We start from the raw sequence: 20,696 nt of genomic DNA on the forward strand, positions 1-20,696 counted from the left end.
AATTGTATTAGGCGTTCCCCCCTTTCATTACGCTTGCCCAACCCATATGGACCCGCGACATGGCCAAGAGTTTGTGCATTTTCACCGATTTTGGCATTTAGATCTCTAATAAACATGAGCATTTCTCTGCTTGGAATTTTTGAGATGGTCCTTTCCAGATCCGAATAGAAGTTTTCTAACATGTCAATACTAGAAGAGCTCGTAGGTGCATAAACCTGTACGATGTTTAGGTTTATGGGCGTTGCCTTTAATTTTATGCTCATTATTCGGTCACTCACGGGCTCATAACCCAGAACGCAATGCCTCAACTGCCTTGGCAGCAAAAAAGCGACTCCATTTATGCTTTCATTATCATTTCCAGAGAAATAAATGACGTTTTTATCAGTCAAGAAATGGCCCTGACCTTTCCAATGAGTCTCACTAAGACCGCATATCTCGACACCACATCTAAGTATCTCGTTCTCCAAGATGTTAAGCTTCCCAGCCATGAGTAAACCACGCACGTTCCACGTTCCTATCCTCTTATCTTCTCGCAGTTTAAAAGTTTTGCCAGTAGCAGAATTTCCCTGCGATGCCTGGTCTACCACAATCGCATGGCCGGTAACACATTTCCCACCGTTTACCCCGGATGTAGTACGGCGCCGGTTGCTAGCCGGGTCACATGGCGATTTCTTATCTTTCTCTTGTGAATTTTTCATGATGACTTTCTATGGGAATTTAGTGCAGTAGTTTCCCGTTGCTTTCTGCACCAGGCATTTTTGAAGTTATTTAGACCTCAAGGCCGCTGAAGCCTCTTCCGCCCGGTCGCCCGGTAGGTGTGTGGTTATACCGCCATTTCTCGGTCGCCAGAGCCTCGTCCGTTATCTAGCAGCACCTCACACCTTTCATCATCAGCTCATCTTAAATACCTGAAATAATACAACTGTATGTACATACCTACCTAAAATATTTAAAGAATTATCCTTCAACTCCTAAGCGTTAAGGAGTTTTACCTTCCATCATCACCTCATCAACATTAGATGATGACTACTTGAATAACTTTAGAAAACGTATTGCATTCCTACAAAATTTGAGGTTTACTCTCGATTTCCCTAGGATCCCATCATCAGATCCTGACTTGGTGACAATGGGACCACCACATAAGTGTACCCTATAGAACAAAAAAAGAATTTTGAAAATCGGTTCACAATTGACGGAGTTAAGTCGGTTAAAAATGCTTTGGTGCACCACCAAAAACACCAAAATTGACTCACCAAAATTAGATTCTCGTTGAAAAAGCTAAATTATATGAAATCTGTTTTAAATATAACAATAACATTTTAACACATGGTATGAAAACAGTTCCTTTACATTATACGAGGAATTCAACTAAAAAGAATAGCTTAGAAATCTTATACAAAAAGACACCAAAATTGCAGAATTGTTGTCCGTTTAAAAAAAAAACAACACATTTACGTTTTTGGCGGGAAGACGCAGAGGTCTTGCACCCGTCTGCCGTCACTGCTCGCGGGGGCGGTACTAAACCTAACGAATGATGGGAGTGTTTAAATCCTGTTTGATCTTTAAAGAAACTGACGAGCTATTTCATTATTGACACCAAAATCATAAATTTTTCGCGGACAAAACTTAAGGACGTGACTTAATCACAGTTATTTGGGAAACTTGCTTAATTTGGTAATCTTAGATAATAGATAGATTGTATAATCCAAAAATATACTTTTTCCCTAAGTTCTGTTTTGATCTTCAGCTAAAAAAATACATATTGTAAGAAATTAAGGATGTGGACACTGCACCAAAATTAGAAACGCTTAGTTCAATTATTTTTTGTCGAATTTGTAAAAGAAAATACTCATTAATAATGTTGTCCTCAAAATGGAACCTCTGTATATTTTCGTGTAAAAAAAAATCAAAGTTCTATGTCATAAAAAACATATGATTTTCAGCTACGCCGCTCAAAAAATGTGTTTGGGAAATTGACCCAATTCAAGTATTTTTAAACATTTGAACTAGCAGCCCATTTCTTGGCAGTTTTGGCAGTAAGTAGGAAGGTATTTATGTTGTGTGTGCAAGCCTGGCTGCAAAGGTACCTTAAAAATATTATACATGTGCAATCTTAACAATTAATACTTACAATGAGATAATGTTCTTGAGTGTATGTTTGTAAGAAGTAATTTTTGAAACTACTGAACCACTTTTGAAAAATATTTCACGAAAGTTACATTATTCCTATCGAAATTCCCGCAAAGAAAACCGTGAGCGAAAGCTAGTTTCTGATAACATTTTTGGTACAAAAGAGGTAAGTCGTTAAAATCTTTATCGGAAATAGGCCCGATAATTTTAAATGTGCCCTAAGCTCATTATAAAATCATTAAGAACACCCACTTAATTATACTTTACAATGTCGTCTTAGGCGGAAAATTATTCCTCAATTTTTGAATATTTAAAGATTAGGTAGGTACTAATCTTTTACAAGAAAAAGGTGACACAAAACCCTATTGCTTAACTTTAAATACATGACATATTTTTTTGAGAAAAAAAAAAACAAAGAAGTAGTGTTAGGTTGTGTAGTAGTGCTTAGGTTAATACCTACTTTTTCTAACAGCAAAGCTGAAAAATAGAGTTATATTGAGAATGCTATTCAGAAAAATTCATTTGAGAGTTGTAATGTGGGGCATTAGAGCTCATTGGGTGAAGTTACGATCAAAAACCATCCATTAATGTAAGCAAAGAATCCATAAATGTCAAAATTACAATCCCTTGGATATAAGTGAGACACAGCTATGTAAGTGTCAACTGTAGCTAGGTAAACACAAAATTAATGGCATCAAAGACTGACGAATGGATTATTCTTCAATATCTAGAAACATCTGCTAGTGGCTGCTCTTTTGTAACTGCCAATATCCTCTCATATCAACCTCATGTCCAGTCCAAACTGGAATCCAATTTTTCACCGTTTTCCAATCATGCACGGTGGATGGACTTTTCTGTGACAAACAAAGCATGCAAAGAGTAAGCTATTAGGGATGGTAGGGATGGCAAGTCTGTGGTTAAATATGTTTATTTTTTTATCATCATCATCATCATCATTTCAGTCATAGGACGTCCACTGCTGAACATAGACCTCCACCAATGCTTTCCATGTTGATCGATTGGTAGAGGCCTGCATCCAGCGCTTCGCTGCTACCTTTATGATGTCGTCGGTCCACCTTGTGGGTGGACGTCTCACGATGCGCTTTCCGGTACGCGGCCTCCATTCCAGAACCTTGCTGCCCCATCGGCCGTCAGTTCTGCGTACTATGTGCCCTGCCCCTGCTGAAGTGGCTTCAGCTTGATTTTTTTATTAATAAAACAAAGTCACTCCCACTTTCTGTGCGCTAAGATCTTTTAAAGTAAGCAACGGATTTTAATACAGTTTTCAGCAATAGGTAGAGCCGGAGCGGGGCGGGTCGATAGTTGACTTAGGCCCGATTCGATCAAACTTTTATCCGAGAATAACTCCTGGCATAACTGGCACGTTGACAGTTTCGGTATGGGAAATATGTCAAAACTGACGATTTATTTTGAGATTAATATTTACTCTTGTTTGGTCGAATCCACCCTTAATATAAAACTATGTGTATTGAACGAATAACAATTTTGAAAAAAAAACAGTTTTTTAAACTAAGACTTCTGTAGATTAATCTCGGTTAGTACCTAAGTAAGTATACACTTTTACTTTTACAAGGATTTTTAGACTCCAGTGGCTAGATTAGATTAGATTAAGTGCCTAATACCAACGCGACCATTTGTAGTACTTACGACGATCGCAATTAGTCCAACAAAAATGAATATGGATCCAATCCCACAGATTTGACGTCACATCCATTCGGATTCCGGCTCAAAAATATGAGCCAATATTTCAAAGCAACTAATCGTAGTGTGTGTCGTCGAATATTGAACACATTCAATCCGCTGTAGCCCTGTGTTATGATGACTTTTTGATGCCAGGCTTGTGTAGGTGCAAAATTGCTGCAATACATACGTAGGTGTTTAAAACACAACTGTACCTCTGGCACGAACAACTTTCGTTCGAATTAAACGATAACGTGACAATTTTGACCCTCAAAATAAGTTTCGTGCAACCATTTCTCATACTAAGTTCACTTTACGACACTTTCACAAGGGCGCTCGTCGTGCTTGCTAGCCGTACTGAAGTAGAAGCACATGAGTGTTACAGTTACAAAACAGTCACGTTTCTTATTTGGGCATAATGAGATTATTATTCTTTACAAAATAATGTTTTTGTCCATCAACTTCAAAAAGCTTTCAGAAACCTGCATTATTAACAAACTTAAACCTTGGATAGACGCGTTAACAAGATCGGCTATGAACATAAATAAACTACTTAACAACAAACATCCATTGCCCATTAAAATAACTTTATATTTTAACTGTAGGTACTTATAGATAAACCTAAGTATTAAAGGTGAACTAACTTTACCTAAATGTAAAACGATGAACATATTAAGCCGACGAAATGCTATACTTTCTTGGCATACTACATTTCCCTTTTTATTTAGAACTGATACTTAAAAAATGTTTCTATCACTAAGCAATTTATTGTTAATAATATTGTTTTAGTTAGAACATCTAATATTTTGCCTTTAGTTAGTAATCTCACGTTTTCAGAGACAATACTTATATCGCAAGGGTGATTAGCATTCAGGCTAGTAGAGCTTTTTGCCGTCTTATCTACTGGATAATTTATCGGCGGCCTAAGCCTAAGCCCGGTCAACTAATAAATGTTGTTATTTCAATCCTTTACCAGTAGATACTGTAACATTCGATCTGGAATTGAGATCAACATTACTTTGCTACGTCCCTAAATTAAATACATGCATCACATGTTGTGTTCCAGTAGGTAGTTAAAGGCAAGATTTATTTATTTAATAATAATCTTAGCTCTAACATTACAGGTTACCCCAATGCGATAGAGTAGATTAATTAGTACATATTTAACAATTAAAATTGCCGCTATGGCTATAACAAAATAAATAATCTAACTTTTGTGAATTCAGTCAAAGAACAGCTGAATACTTATGTCAACGGTCCTAGCTAGGTACTACATTAAGTGTACGCAACGTTCTGGTAATTGGCGCCTCTTTTAGCATAGGTATTGGTTCTTGCATTCGGAATTGCGAATAGAGGAGGCTGCAGGCGCTGCCATACCTACGTACCAGATAAAAAATAGTCAGTTCTTGTGGTTGAGAATTCCGGGTGAAGCTCGCTTCTATCTACGGCCTGATCATCACTTTCCATCAGGTGAGATGCAGGCCAAAAGCTTCTTCGTTTTGGATAAAAAAATCCTTGTGACTTTAACACAATTTTTCCCTAATCGCATTATCTTAATATTAATAACTAAATTACCTACCTCTACTCTTACGCAAGTACCTATCACATTAAGTTTGATCCACAATCCATAACTGCACGATACCTACCTGCAGAGCGTGATATTAATTTACCCTCAACGGCAGTTGATTGGGCGACCAATGAAAACGGAGGCGACGGAAATTAGAAATCTCGCCGTAATAGAAAGCGCGAGGTGTTCACACCTCACACTGTACTGTGAGCTGAATGCCTAGGTACCTACTCTAAATACCTAGGTAGAAGTAGGTACTTTACTAAAGTACTTTAGGTACAGCTATTTACTTTCAATGGACGTGGTCTTCTTGCATCCGATCACTAACTGCTACTATAATATGCTTTTATTGTGCCATTTTATCGATTCACGCGATATTAGAGAATACAATCCCGGGATCCCGATTCCCGAGATCCCGGGATCCCGACCATTTTCTGATCCCGAAAATCCCGGGACTGTACTTGGCTAATCCCGGTATTTTCGGGATTGATATAAACAGGTCTATTTTACATTCGACGATCCGTTGCGCCTTGACTATGACTTTGCCTGGATTATACCTTAGCATAAAATTATACAGTGTGAGTCACGATAAAGTGCACATATAAAATTAGGTGAAACGACCTATTTTTATCGACAAAAAAGAGGTCAAAAAATTTCTGAGTTTTTTTTTATTTTGTTATAGATTTTTTTTCTTCCAATTACTTATTGTAAAGAAAACGTAATAATTTTTAAACTAAGAGGTATCTATACTATTACATAAAATAATATACTTGATAAAATATTGAATGTTTATTTACATGACTGTGTCATAACAATGAAAAAGCATGTTGCTAAGCAACCATAAAGAAGGTCAGACATGACACGCCTCCGCCGCGATTCCTGGCTACAGCACTGCTGGCACCAGTGGCGCCGGCAGCAGCTGGTCTAGATGGCGTGTCCAGGTCAGACCGCCGTCCGTACGCACGACATAGTGCAGCTTGCCCAGGCGCTGTACCACTGTGGCAAATGTCCACTTCTGAGCGGAGCTTCCGTAAAGTCTAGCCTGCACTCTGTCTCCACAAACAAAATGTCTTGTATGTGAGGCCGATGTGTCATTAGTTCTCGATGGAGAGGTTGATGGGGTTTTGAGCATAGTATGAAGTCTAGTCCTTACTTCTCGGCCAAACATGAGCTCGTAAGCTGAGTGTCCACTAGCGCCAGGGGTACGCCTCAGTCGGTATTTAATCACTAAGAGTTTATCCATTAAGTCGCCTCTCTCCCCCGCCATTGCACGCAGTGCTCTCTTGATGGTCTGTACGAACCTTTCAGCTTGGCCGTTGGTCGCTGGGTGGTATGGTGCGGTTTTTCGGTGCGTTATTCCGCATTCTGTCATAAAATTTTCAAATTCTGTTGATGTGAATTGGCGGCCGTTGTCTGAAACTAATATATGAGGCATTCCGAAAGTGACAAATAATTCATTTAATTTTTTTATGCACCATGAACTTGTAGTGGTTTTTGTTGGGATAATTTCAACCCATTTTGAAAATGCGTCAACGATGATGAATAGATAGTGTCCATTTGATGGACCTGCGAAGTCAATATGAACTCTTTGCCATGGACCGTTTGGTTCTTCCCAGTGATGAATAGGAGCTCGAGTTGGTTGATTCTGTTCTAAACGACATGCTCTGCAAGATTGGACCTTATTTTCTATGTCTTTGTCTATGTTCTTCCAATAAACATAACTACGAGCTAGTAACTTCATTTTCAGAATACCAATATGGCCCGCATGTAATTCGTTTAGTATCTGCATGTGTAAGTTTTTTGGAATAAATACCCTACTTCCTTTTAAAATGCAATCATTTTGTAGAGTAAGTTCATTATCATTGTACCCATAATGTTTCAGAGATCGTCCTGACTTTAGCGCTTCTAGTATAGGCTTAAGTTCATTATCTTTAGCAGTTTCTCGAGCGATGACTTGCGGCCCTATCTCCAGTGTGTTAATTTGCTGTATTTGGTACGCGCAATGCAGGTCTATTGAATTTTCTTTAACATTTTCTACAGGGAATCTGGATAGGTAATCTGCATTGGAGTTATTCTTTGAAGTTCGGTATTCAATATTGTAATCGAATCCAGATAAAAAATGTGCATAATGAAACAATCTCATGGTGCTGAGGGCTGGCAAGGTTTGGTTCGGGTGAAAAATCGAAGTTAATGGTTTGTGATCAGTAATCAGTGTAAACTTTCGACCGTAACAGTAATGGAAGAATTTCTTTAACCCCCAATGTATAGCTGTTGCTTCTTTGTCAATTTGACTATACTTCTTTTCACTTGAAGTTAAAGATCTCGACGCAAACGCGATTGGCCGTTCGGACCCATCAGGGTATCTATGCGAGAGAACAGCTCCCAATCCGAGCGGTGACGCATCAGTAGCTAGAACAAGTGGCCTGGCTGGATCAAAATACGTCAATACTCTTTCGCTAAGAATTTCTTTCTTTATATTATCAAAACTGGTCTGGCATTTCGAATTCCATATAAATTCCGTTCCTTTCTTCAGTAATTCATTCAGAGGGTTTGTAATTGCCGTTAGATTTGGTATGAATTTATTATAGTAATTTGCCATGCCGAGGAATGTACGTAATTCATTAACGTTCGTAGGTGGTTTCGTTTGGCATATGGCTTTTACTTTGTCTTTGTTTTTGTGTAAGCCATGCTCGTCAATAGTGTGACCTAGGTAGTTAATACTGCGTTTAAAGAAGTGACATTTCTCTTTATTCACTCGCAGGTTGTTTTCCTTAAGTTTTAAAAGAACTTCTTTCAATCGTTGACATAATTGACTTTCAGATGATCCTTGAATAATTATGTCATCAAAGAAACATTTTACTCCGCTTAGTCCTTGAAGCAGTTGGTCCATAAATCTTTGCCAAAGACTTGGTGCTACTTTGACTCCAAACATTAGTCTATTAACCTTGTATGTTCCTTTATGTGTGCTAAGGGTTTGTAGTAAGGCGCTTTCTTCGTCCATTTCCATATTTAAGTATGCTTGCGTAATATCAAGTGTACAGAAAATTTTACCTCCATTCATCTCCGAAAATATATCTTCAATTATTGGAATCGGATATTTTTCATCTTGGATAACTTTATTCAATGTTATCTTGTAGTCAGCGCAAAGTCGAATTGAACCATTAGGTTTTACAATTGGAACGATCGGCGTGCCCCAATCAGAATGATCTATTTTTGTAATTACGCCTATTTTGCAAAGGCGATCGATTTCTTCATCTACTTTCGGTTTAAGAGCGTAAGGGATTCTTCTAGGTTTTATAAAAATTGGTTGTGTGTTCTCTTTTAAATTGAGGTGTGCCTTGTAGTTGGGAATTTTACCAAGATCAGTTCGGAATACAGAAGATGCAAATTCCTCCAACAATTGGTCTAATATATTATTATTATTTTGAGGTACTGATTCAACTAATCGAACATCTGCTAGTTCAATGTTTAATTCTTTCATCCAGCTTCTACCAAATATTGGATCAACATTTTTGTCAATAATATACAATTTACCATAGAAATTTTGGTTCTTGTAAATTCCTTTGATGTAAACGACTCCATAAGGTTTAATTATTTCTCCGGTGTAAGTTCTCAGTTTCATATCAGTTTTGAAAATCTTTTTATTGATATTCAGGGCATTGTAGTCGGCAAGGGACATCGATGACAATGAAGCACCCGTGTCAAATTCCATATTAATTGTTCTATTTTCTATGGTGATAGTAATCATATATCTTTCTGTGACTTCACTTTTGATGAGGTTAATATCAGCTATGCTTTCATCACTTACAGAATTCAAACCATCATCAATCTGATTCGTCTGTGTCCGTTTCAAGCATACTCTTGCCAGATGTCCTACTTTTTGACATTTTCGACATGTAGAGTTGATCGCTCCGCATTCATTTGCACGATGATCAGGCTTCCCACAGCGAAAACATTTACCTGATAGGTCTTTAATTGACCTAGGTGATTTTCGATTCATATTCTGTATCGCTGGTCTTTTATTAGCACTGATTATCTTGTTGATGCAGTCAGTACGTTTTTCAATATCAGATGTAATTTTTAAGCTCTCTGTTTTACCCAATTCATTTGCTGAAGCTATTTGTAATAATTTAGCAAAAGAAGATGTGTCCGGTTCTTGTAATATTTTCGTACGAATTTCGCCGTCTTTAAGTCCTCGTATAAATTGTAGAGATAGGAAGCTTTCTGCGGTAGTTTTCTTGCAATTCATGCATTTGAATTCACAATTTGATGAAAGTTTCTTAAGTTCTGATGCGTACATTGCAATTGTTTCATTTTCTTGTTGTATTCGAGAAATAAACTTGTGTTGTAGAGCCCAAACGCTGGGTTTAGGGTCGATGTATTCGTCCAATATTGCGGTAAGTTCTTCATAAGTTTTATGTAGTGGTTCGTCTGGTGCACACAGATCATATAGTCTCTCATGAAGTTCTGGTGGTAATGTAGATAGCAGAATGTATATTTTTGTTCTAGGTTCAACGATTTTATTTATTAGAAAATATACCATCAATCTATTATTAAAATTTCGAAACGACTCTTTTTCGTGTAATGGTTGAAATTGTAATTTCGGTACATGTCCAGTTGCAAAGTTTGTAATCGGAGCTGTATTTTGTGATTCCTCATAGGTGGATCTATTGTTCGTACGTAATTTCAAGAGTTTCGTTTTTAGAGTAGTGCATAATTCTTCTATTTCGTACCTTATTTGGATTTCCTGTTCTAACAATTCTTCGTCCACTTGAGATTCTATTTCTTCTTGTGTTTCTAGAAATTTTTGTAATGTATTTTCCAATGACTGTAGTCGTGATTCAATCTCTTCGTTACATAAGTTTTCATGCAAGTTTAGGTAATTTTCTGTTCGTGTAAGGGTTCCTCGTAGTGCAGCTCGCACTCTAGTGTAGTTTTTATTTGAAATCGCCATCCTCGTCGCCAATTTATTACATAAAATAATATACTTGATAACATGGACCTATAAAAAAAGTCGGACGGAATCTCATCAACAAAATACTGTGACATTAGGATACACCAGCTTGCCTGTACGTACAGGCCGGCACGCACACATTCACACCCTGATACACCACTTCGAGTACAAACTTCACACAGTTGACACATTTAAGCAGCGAAAAAACAACACGAATACGACATGTCTTGTGTGATGAAATTGTGTAAAAACCGTTCTGTTCGAACAAACAAAAATTAAGGAATCACATTTCACAGGCAAAATAATAATCCAATCACTTATTTCCCGACATTAAAATATTGAAATTAATTGAAATCAAACGTCATTCACTCGAAAAAATAATACGTCAAAGACCAGTGTTCTCAGTTATTTACGTAGGAAAATTACCCGAAATATGGGAAATTAATAATAATTTTAGGACTTTTTAGTTATTTATTACGCATACTATGGAAATAAAATAATTTATCATAATAATTGTGTTTTAATGGGATATATTTTCACAGGCAAATTTGATCCTTCCCAAAAATGTAGAACTGCGAAACTCAAATTTTCTTACATTGATTGCAAGTCAGTGTCAGGTTGTATGTTAAAAAAAATCTATCAGAGATAATAATAATAATATATTGATGATGCTTATGATTATGATTATAATGTACACAAGATTCGTAATTTGTAACTGCGTGAATAATTTTTGATCAACATTATGTACCTACATACCCTGACACACTGACTTGCAAACAATGTAAGAAAATTTGAACATTGAAAATTTCGCGCCTACCTTAACGCATTCACCTTTCATCCTTTTAAAATGGCACGGAATAATTCTGTCTATATTTCCAAGTAACATCTGCCGATCTATGTTTTTCTTAAAATAAATGGGTAAAAGTTTTGGCTAACATGGCATCCCTAAATTCACTCACACAATAGACAAACGCCAAAATTTTGCGTCACAGTTTTGTTGTAGCGCGAGTTCCGTCCGCCTTTTTTTATAGGTCCATGCTTGATAAAATATTGAATGTTTATTTACATGACTGTGTCATAACAATGAAAAAGCATGTTGCTAAGCAACCATAAAGAAGGTCAGACATGACATATACTAATATTATAAAGCTGAAGAGTTTGTTTATTTGTTTGTTTGTTTAATTGAACGCGCTAATCTCCGGAACTATTGGTCCGATTTGAAAAATTCTTCCAGTGTTAGATAGCCCATTTATCGAAGAAGGCTATAGGCTATACAACATCATGCTACGATCAATAGGAGTAGAGCAATAATGAAAAATGTTGCGAAAACGGGTTTTCACGTGTACGAAGTCGCGGGCACAGCTAGTATCCTAATATAATAAAACAGTAATAATGCTAAATAACAGGTGATAATAAAAAAATACATAAAATACTCAGAAAATGCCAAACAAATAATAAAAAAATGAAATTTTTTTGATTTTTCAGTTTTTTTGATTTGATAAATTTCTCCACTAAATGCCCTATAAGGGTAGATTTTATTACTTTGTATTATTCTCTATCGTATTACCTTCGTAAAACCAAAAATCGCATGTCTTTATCCCTATCACAACGTTTGCAATTATCGAACCCAATTCCCACATAAGGCTGATCCCGGGATAGTCCCGGGATCCCGGGATTACGGGATTTTTGATGGGTTTGGATTGAAAAACATGGTCGGGATTGTATTCTCTACGCGATATGCACATGACAATGTGTCGTCTAAAATTATCGATAAGATTTTGTCACGGCGCGCAATGCCCGGTTGGAAACGAGACCTATTTATTCCGTTTTGTATTGAAAAACCTACTGTATGTAAGAGGAAACTTTCAGCACGTTTCTTATTCTTTGCCATTCCCATTTTATTTGGGGTCGGCACTCCGCGTCATGTGTCTCCAGGCGGCTCGGTCCTAGATTGTCTTACCTACTGTTAACTTGGATTTCTTTAACTTTATTTCACTTTAAACTTTCAGCACGTTTAATGATAAAAAAATCTTACAACTTATATTATCTACACTAACGGAAAGAAGTAGGAACTTAGTTAAATACTTATTAGAACTGAATTTACAAAGTTTAATTAACAAGTTAAGACCACATAGGACTGACTTCCTATTAGTTTTAATCATTCATTGGAGTTCAATCAGTGCTTTCATCAAAGTTCACCACAAGTTCCGCTTTATAAAGGTCGGAAGTTAGGACTTCCACGTATGTAGAATGGTTTAGTTTAAGGGCTGGAGTTAGGGATCTGTTTATTTCATTTGGCAGTTAAAGTGGAATTGTAGAACGAAATACCTACCTGTTTTTATGACAATAAATAGAGTATGGATCTAATATCGTTGAGAATGTCTCAAAAAACTAACAAGCTTAAGCTACTACGAGTATTGTAGATAACTTATTTCATGTAGTACTGTAACGATTTTAAGCCCATGAAGAAAATTGCACTCTACGTAGCAGTGATTACTATCGTATGATAAACATTCATCGTCATCATTTCAGCCACAGGACGTCCACTGCTGAACATAGGCCTCCCCCAATGACTTCTACATCGCACGGTTGGTAGCGGCCTGCATCCAGCGCCTCCCTGCTACCTTTATCGGGTACATAAACCTAAACATTGAGGTGTTGTGTTAAGCAAACTAGATTTTTATTCGATAAAGATCGCAATATAATTAGAAAGGTACTTATTAAGGGCACAGGTTCCAAAAGACAAAACTAATGTTTACTAGTGTCCGAGCGCTACTATTTTTGATGTTGTTTTTCTGAGAACCTGAAGCGCAGTATGGCCCTGTCTCAAATGCATCTCTGTGCCCAGCCTAAGCATCAATTTACTAGGTACGCTATAGGTAAGTTTCAAGTTCAACACAACCCAACTTGGACTGGCTTGAATCTCGTCGCGGACTTGTTAGCGTGTTGGACCAAGTTCGCCTTGATACCATACACACGGCGTGATAATGATGTTTGGGACTTGAACAGTTTGGCAGCCTGTCCCATTGGTACTTGGTAACGATTCACTTGTACTAAAATAGATTTCAGTCTACCTTCTTCATTTGTACTTTGTCTTGGTGATAAATTAAGCTTTACTTCAGCGCTAACAGGAGCGGAGCGATCTGAAAACGGCTACATTCTAATAAATTATTTTATGTTGAATAGGTAAATTAAATGACAATGAAATGGTTAATGAACATGCATGCCTACTCATCTACACTAGTCTACACTATCTACACTAGTCTACACTAGTATTATAAAGAGGAAAACTTTGTTTGTTTGTTTGGTTGTAATGAATAGGCCCAAAAACTACTGGACCGTTTTTAAAAATTCTTTCACCATTCGAAAGCTACATTATCCACTTAATTTTATTTTGGAAAAAATAGGGTTCCTTAAAATATGTAGATAATGGTAGTCCATGCGCGCGTAGCCGCGGGCGGAAAGCTAGTTATCTATATTTGAACAGAGATAGAGGTTTACGTAGTCTTAAATGACAACATTCACAAAACGGTCAACTAAGTACGGCCTACGGATTTTGTCGATATTGGTTTGAATTATTATTTAACATTTTTTTTGATAATCATTTTTGAATGTATAAAAAAACAATTGTGTATAATGGGTAAATATTTATTTTCAAAGTTTTACAAGACAACTGGGAGTAGACACATTAGAATAAGTCCTTCAGTCACTCTGTTGGCAAAATGGCAGTACCCATCCGTCCTAATAAGACACACACGGACGAATTTGTCGCAAATTCTATTACATATTTTCTACATTTAAGTACGAAGATTTGAAATAATTTGTAATGTCTAAGAGTAGGCGCACACCGTTGATTTTTCGTCGGCCGATAGTTTAGTCGGGCAGTTGATCAGTATGGGCATGTATGGGAGTGCGCACACTACGCCGATTCGATTTGGCCGATTCTTCATACAATTTAAAATGGGGCACAACTATCGGCCAACTAAAAATCAACGGTGTGCGCCTACTCTAAGATTTCTGTAACTCTTTTCTTTTTAAAGGGAAACAAGAGCTCGCAAAATAAGGGATTCAAGAAACCATATTTGAAACTGTATTTAATCGGTTCGCTGATGTGTTTTCGCGGCGGAGATTACAGTGCGGTAAATACATAAGAGACTCGGTTAAATTGATACTAAGACTAGGCGCAGACTTTTAGTTGTCCGATAGTTGTGCCCGATTTTAAATTGTATGAAGAATCGGAATTCGGAGAACATGCCCATACTGATCAACTGCCCGACTAAACTATCGGCCCGACTAATCTATGGTCTGCGCCTAGGCTAAAAATTTAAAGCAGGCCATGAATGAATTTAGCTCACTATCATTTCTCAAGACATAGTCGTCCGTGTGTATGTAACTACACGTCTATCACACAGGTTGTGCGCTACAGAAATCATCCATAAACTGTGTAATTTTTTTAGATAAGAAAAAAGTCTGCAATTAAGTACCGAAGTACTTAATACTGATTTACTATTTCTGAAGCCTGAATCTCACCTGATAGAAAATAACCTAATTTATGGATGATTCTGTAGGAATAATTATAATTGAATTACATAGTCACATTATATTCTAGTTAAGTATACTTATTACAATAGAGTACCATCTTAGTTTTCTTCAATAAACTTAACTAAATTCTATAAAAAGTATAAGTAGAAGCAATGTCGAAAAGATTCCAATAGGAAACGAAAGTTCGTCGAATTGAACACGTTTTAGACACGTTTGTTTGTAGAGTTAGTAAAATACTGTTTTTCTATTAATTGATTGTAACTTCGTCTGACTAGAATAAATCTATACACTACTTAATGTAATCACTATGCGTTGCAGTAAACGATTTTTACTAGAAAGTTCCTAAATTTTTCTGTCTTAATGGACAACACGCATAAGTTGTAATATTAAGTTAAATTATGACTTAATTTAAAGTTTAGATCACACACATTACACTAGTTTTTATTTCACCTCAATCCATCCAGTATTACCGAAGATAGAGCCTCGAGAAGTTTACGGACATTTTAAAATTTTCAAAAATTTCCAATATTCGCGCGTGACGTCACAACATGATTTTGCAGCCCCCGCACGTTAACCCATTTACCACTTTTTGTCTTTTTCCAACTAAAATAAAATTTTACCTAACTGACAACTGTTGTTAGTTGTCATCGTTCAATCACATTTCAAACTAGGCGATACAAAAGTAACCATTATTATGCCACCTATTGCCAATTTTGTGCAGTATGAAGCCATTTTTACATTTATGCACTTAAATATAAATTTTCTGGAAAAATAACCAAGTTTGTGTCTCTGTGCTCAATAACGAGTAAATAGTCCAGTTATTTGTTAGTAATGTAAGTTAAATAGATTTAGAGTTGTGAAACAGTCAAATTAATGTACCTGCTAAATTGCGAGTTATTTTTTCTTTGATCATGGCAGGACACGCTGCCGGGTGTCCTAAATATGCTGAAGTATTAAAAAATTCGCGTTGCTGAAGTATAATTTTTTTTTGTCTCGTTTGTTTCTACATTACATAATTGTATCCTACTAATATTATAAATGCGAAAGTTTGGATGTCTGGAAGTTTAAAATAAAGTAAAGTAATGTTTATTTCTCACCAACATAACAGATAATATTATGATAACAAACAATCAGGAAAAACAAAAAGTAAGAATGTTGGTGGGTTGATACCTGAACTAGGAAGATTCCTGTGTCTCAGGTTTGTTACTCTTTCACGCAAAAAGTACTCAACGGATTTTGTTGAAACTGTACAATATTATTGTTTTGTTTGTAACCCAGATTAACATAATTAGGCTATAATTTATGCCGATCTGTGACACTAAATTTCACGCAGGTGAAGCCGCAGGCAAAAGCTAGTGAGTGCGGAGCGATTGTGTAAGGTTGTTCATGGATGGAAAATGAAAAGGTACAATTGATCATCAAATCGTTTACCTAAATTCGAAATTTTGACCATTCCATGAAGACCGAAAAGTGACCGGTCGTATAAAACCGTTTCATGGATTTGCGTTTTATTATCGAAAAACATTGGCTAAAACTCATTTTCTTTAACAAATAATAAATCAAATTCATGTTTAAATGCAGTTTATGACATAGTTTTTAAATTGTCACTATTAATATTTTTTACTGAATAACCTGTAAAAGTTAATTCTACTATTTCTGAAAAAACACCTAAAAGTAACCTTTTCATTAGTGTAACCTAAAAGTAACCAATGCAGTTCAAAAGTAACCTAAAAGGTTACAAAAGTAACCTTCTGGCAACACTGGTTCATTATGAAAAACCTATGGAAAACCCAAAGGCCTCTCGCCTTTGTCCAGCAGCTTTGTGAACGTCATTTGGCTGTAACGACGAAATAGGAAAGAATGTAACTATCAAAAATCTTCTCTAAGGCAGCATTTTTCCAATTTCGCAACGAGCGCGGCAATCACACTTAACTAACAGAGAGCATAGCGAAATCTATTTTAATCACCGATTTTCAAAACTCCCGGAACACTTTCCAGGTAACCACGTTAATTTGTACCAAACGACTGGACTATAATTAAATTGATATAAAAATTTGGGTACATCTTCTCAAAAACAAAAGAAGTGGTGCTAAAAGGGTTAAGTGACGTTTTGACATTTGTAGAGGGCCTTGAAGAAGGGGAGGCTATGGTGCTGAATGTGGATTAACTCGAGTGTCATAGTAATTTATTAGACTGCTAAGCTTGATGATAAAAAGAAAAATATTTTATTCAATGTACATAGTCTGGTCATAAGTTCTGTCATATGATGATAACTTTTGAATTTTGAATGAAGGTTTCAAAATCATTTTTTACTGAATTAGAATTAAAAAGAAAAAATGTGCGATAGTTCGAATTTTATTGTATGTGTAGTGGACGCATAAAGAAGTCCGAACTGCAGTTGTCACGTTGCATTACTACGCGCCAAAGCAGATTTTCGTTGTGCTGAAAAAGTTTAGTTTATCTTTTTATTAAATGATAGGTATAGGTGTACCAGAATCTCATGGCAAACAAAAATATTGGAAAAGTGTGTCTTTCATATTTATTTATTTATTTATTTATTTATTTATTATTCATTATTGAGCAATTACATATTTGATCCAAATAGCATATAAATATGGCAAATGTCTATGGCTTTATTGTCACCTGTCAAAGTAAATCAAGTGAACTGTCAGTCGCTGCAGAAATTTTGTAATCTCTTCATGCCTATTTGTTATTTTTGTGAAAAAGTCGAAAAAGCTTAAGCAAGTCATATTGTTTTCAATGTGTATTGTAAAATAAGGCATAATTCAAAGTCAATCTTTGATTTTAAAGCGCGTCGTTGAGTTGACAGTAAGTTGGAGTGAAATTGGATACATTTAGTTTATTACCTAACTGCGTCAGAAGGAGGGTTTTTTTTAATATTATTCTTATAATAGCTGCTTTATCGGGGGTTTCAGGTGTACCTCACAAATTGGTGCAGAGGAATGGTGAAAAAGTTATGACCATGTAAATAAAATTGAAAAAGATTTCATCAAGTAAGATGTAAGATAGAATAATTGAAATGGTGGAAGAGCAATTTATAATAAATACCTCTTTATCTTGATCATCTATTGAAGAAAAGTGGAATCCTTGGAATCGTTTTCTAGTTCTGAATGAAGTGATTAGTTATAAGTATGATACATAATAAAATTAGTTACATAAAGTAATATACGATTTACTTATTTTTCAAGACATTTTCCTATTATTATTACTGACGGGATTGCTACCATGTACCTTAGTTTTGAGTTTCCAATATTTCGGCACTGTTGCAAGGGCCATGGTCACGGAGTAACTGAAGAAATTAAAACCAGACATCGTTCAGATGTGCGTTCAAAAGACCTGAGATTTAAAAAAATCCCACGTTTTGTTTAAACAGTAAGCGAAAAAAAAGTGACTTGAAAATGGAATACAAAATGATAAGGTATGGTAAAAGATAAGTCTTTATCAATGAAGAAGCAGAAGTTCAATTTCATGTGTCCTCCATCTAGGCTCGTCACTCAAAGTTTGGCTGCGGTCTCAAATTTGGGCTTAATTGAGGTATTTTTTGGGTGAGAGGCATAAGAACTAATGCCGTTTTATGTCAAAAATTCATACTTAAAGGTAATCAACCAGGTACAAAGTATTTCATTGTATGTTAGTCTGCCACTCTTTAGTAAGTCCCGAAATCCCCGCTTCGGCTCCCCTACTAACCATTCTAACCATTGTACACAGATAATATCTTACATGCAGCTTTTCATGTTACTACGTCACATTTTCAAAATCCGCGCGGAAAATCGCTCCTAGCGGAAGAGCGCACTTTGAGCTTGAATATTTCAGTCATTTATAAAGATATCAAAAAAGTAAAAATACAGTATTCATTCTAATTTTTTGTAGTATTTTTTGGCATCTTCAACAAAAATTGTGCGCCATGTCCATTATTTTCCAGGTTAAGGTTCAGTATATTGCACAGTTTTTTATACACTTTTTGACCATTTGACCATGAACATGACCATCATTACATACATTTTTGCTGTATAGTATAAGATTTCAGCGTACGCCCTACATATAGACTTAACCTCGTAAGCCCGGATGTGCCTCAGAAGGAACTGAAACTTTGTAGTCAGTAACGCCGAGACATTTTCGGAGGTGAATTGTAAGTATCGCCGGATGTGCCCTCAGAGGAACTAAAACTTTAGCGATAATTTTAAGTTCAAAAATTCGCGCCTATTGAATAAAAAGAGTGATAGTCTATGGCTTCAAGTATTCAAAATCAGGTATCCGGACTTATTAATGTAAAAAAAACAAAATGTCACTGTCAAATTATCATTTTTCTTTGACAAGGTGGTTCTTCCGAGAGGACGTGATGTACGATGAATTTTTTTTCTTCACGTAAACGTAGTTTAATTGAAAAACTAACCAGTACAATTTAAGTTAAAATACTGCTAAACAAGCAAAAAAAATATTTTTACCAATTCGAAGAAGTTTTGTAAGATTTTTTTTCGTTTGAAAATAATAGTTCTTTGCAAGGAACATTCGGTCTTGATGGTGAAAGTTTTATTTTTGTATATTTTTTCTATTGAGATGGATTGAATATTGGACTTTTAAAATTATGATATGATTGAGAAAATTTACCATGAGAACGTTCTGATTTTTAGTTTAATAAATATTATAATTAACATGAATATTCACTTTACTTCTTATACATTCTAACCTATCATTATTGTATGTTATAAAACCGATAGTACTTTTAAAAGTACTAATAATGAAACATTAAATAAAATTAAAATACTTGTGTCTTTTCAGTTACATTTATTTATATCATTATTGTATCTTTATGTAGTATTAATTTATTAAGGAGGTTACATTTATGTTTTACTTTAAAGTATAAAATACAATTTATTTACGTTTTCTTTTTAAAGTCTGTAATACCGAATGTTCTTTTAAGAGAAAACATTTTTTTATTATTTTTTACCTAAAATAAGCTCTATACCCTATTATATAGGGTCCCTGAAAATATAGGTGCAAAAGAAAATCTCTAACATAGAAAATTTTTTACTCGAAGTACTCGGCGTTTACGACTTCAAATTGTTCGTTCTTCTGAAAGCACATTCGGCGATACTTAGAAGTCGACAAAATTTGCTCTTCGGTCTTACGAGGTTAATACATATTTTACATAATAAAAGCATGTGTAAGACTACAATATAGGTAAGTAGTCTAATATCTATTAAATTGAGACTTCAGCCTTCACTACATATTCTATTTTAAAATTTCAGATGCCTTAGATATCTTAAAAAAGTAGGTATGTATTGTACTTTGAAACACAAACATTACAACAATACAAGTAGGTACATTTTAAAATAAAAATATCACAGAAAATAATTATCAATGTACAACAATAAAAAAGTTAAACAATAAAGTATTAAGCGTTTCGATTCTCGATTTTAAATGTCTCTCTTTCTTTCTCTCTAATTCTTTATCTCTCTATCTTCAGAAAACATGATGTTTACGGCAAAAAAGACTAGGTACTTACATTACATATTACATTTTATTCTAAAATCGCAATTATTACGACTACTATTTATGATGCCAGTTGCCATTAATATGTTTCAAACATGAAACAACCGGCGCTAAAATATCGGTTTAGACTCGCTGAGTTACAAATTATAGGTTTAAATCTGTTTTACTTCAGCAATGTTTCTAAACTACATCTCATATTCTACAACTATAGTTATTAGGAATATAATTTAGTTCCGTTACGGAGGAAATGGCACAAGTCTCACTAGATATCAAATACTGTACTCTACA

The sequence above is a fragment of the Ostrinia nubilalis genome, chromosome 19, assembly GCF_963855985.1.
Source record: "Ostrinia nubilalis chromosome 19, ilOstNubi1.1, whole genome shotgun sequence".
In the NCBI taxonomy this organism is placed as follows: Eukaryota; Metazoa; Arthropoda; class Insecta; order Lepidoptera; family Crambidae; genus Ostrinia; species Ostrinia nubilalis.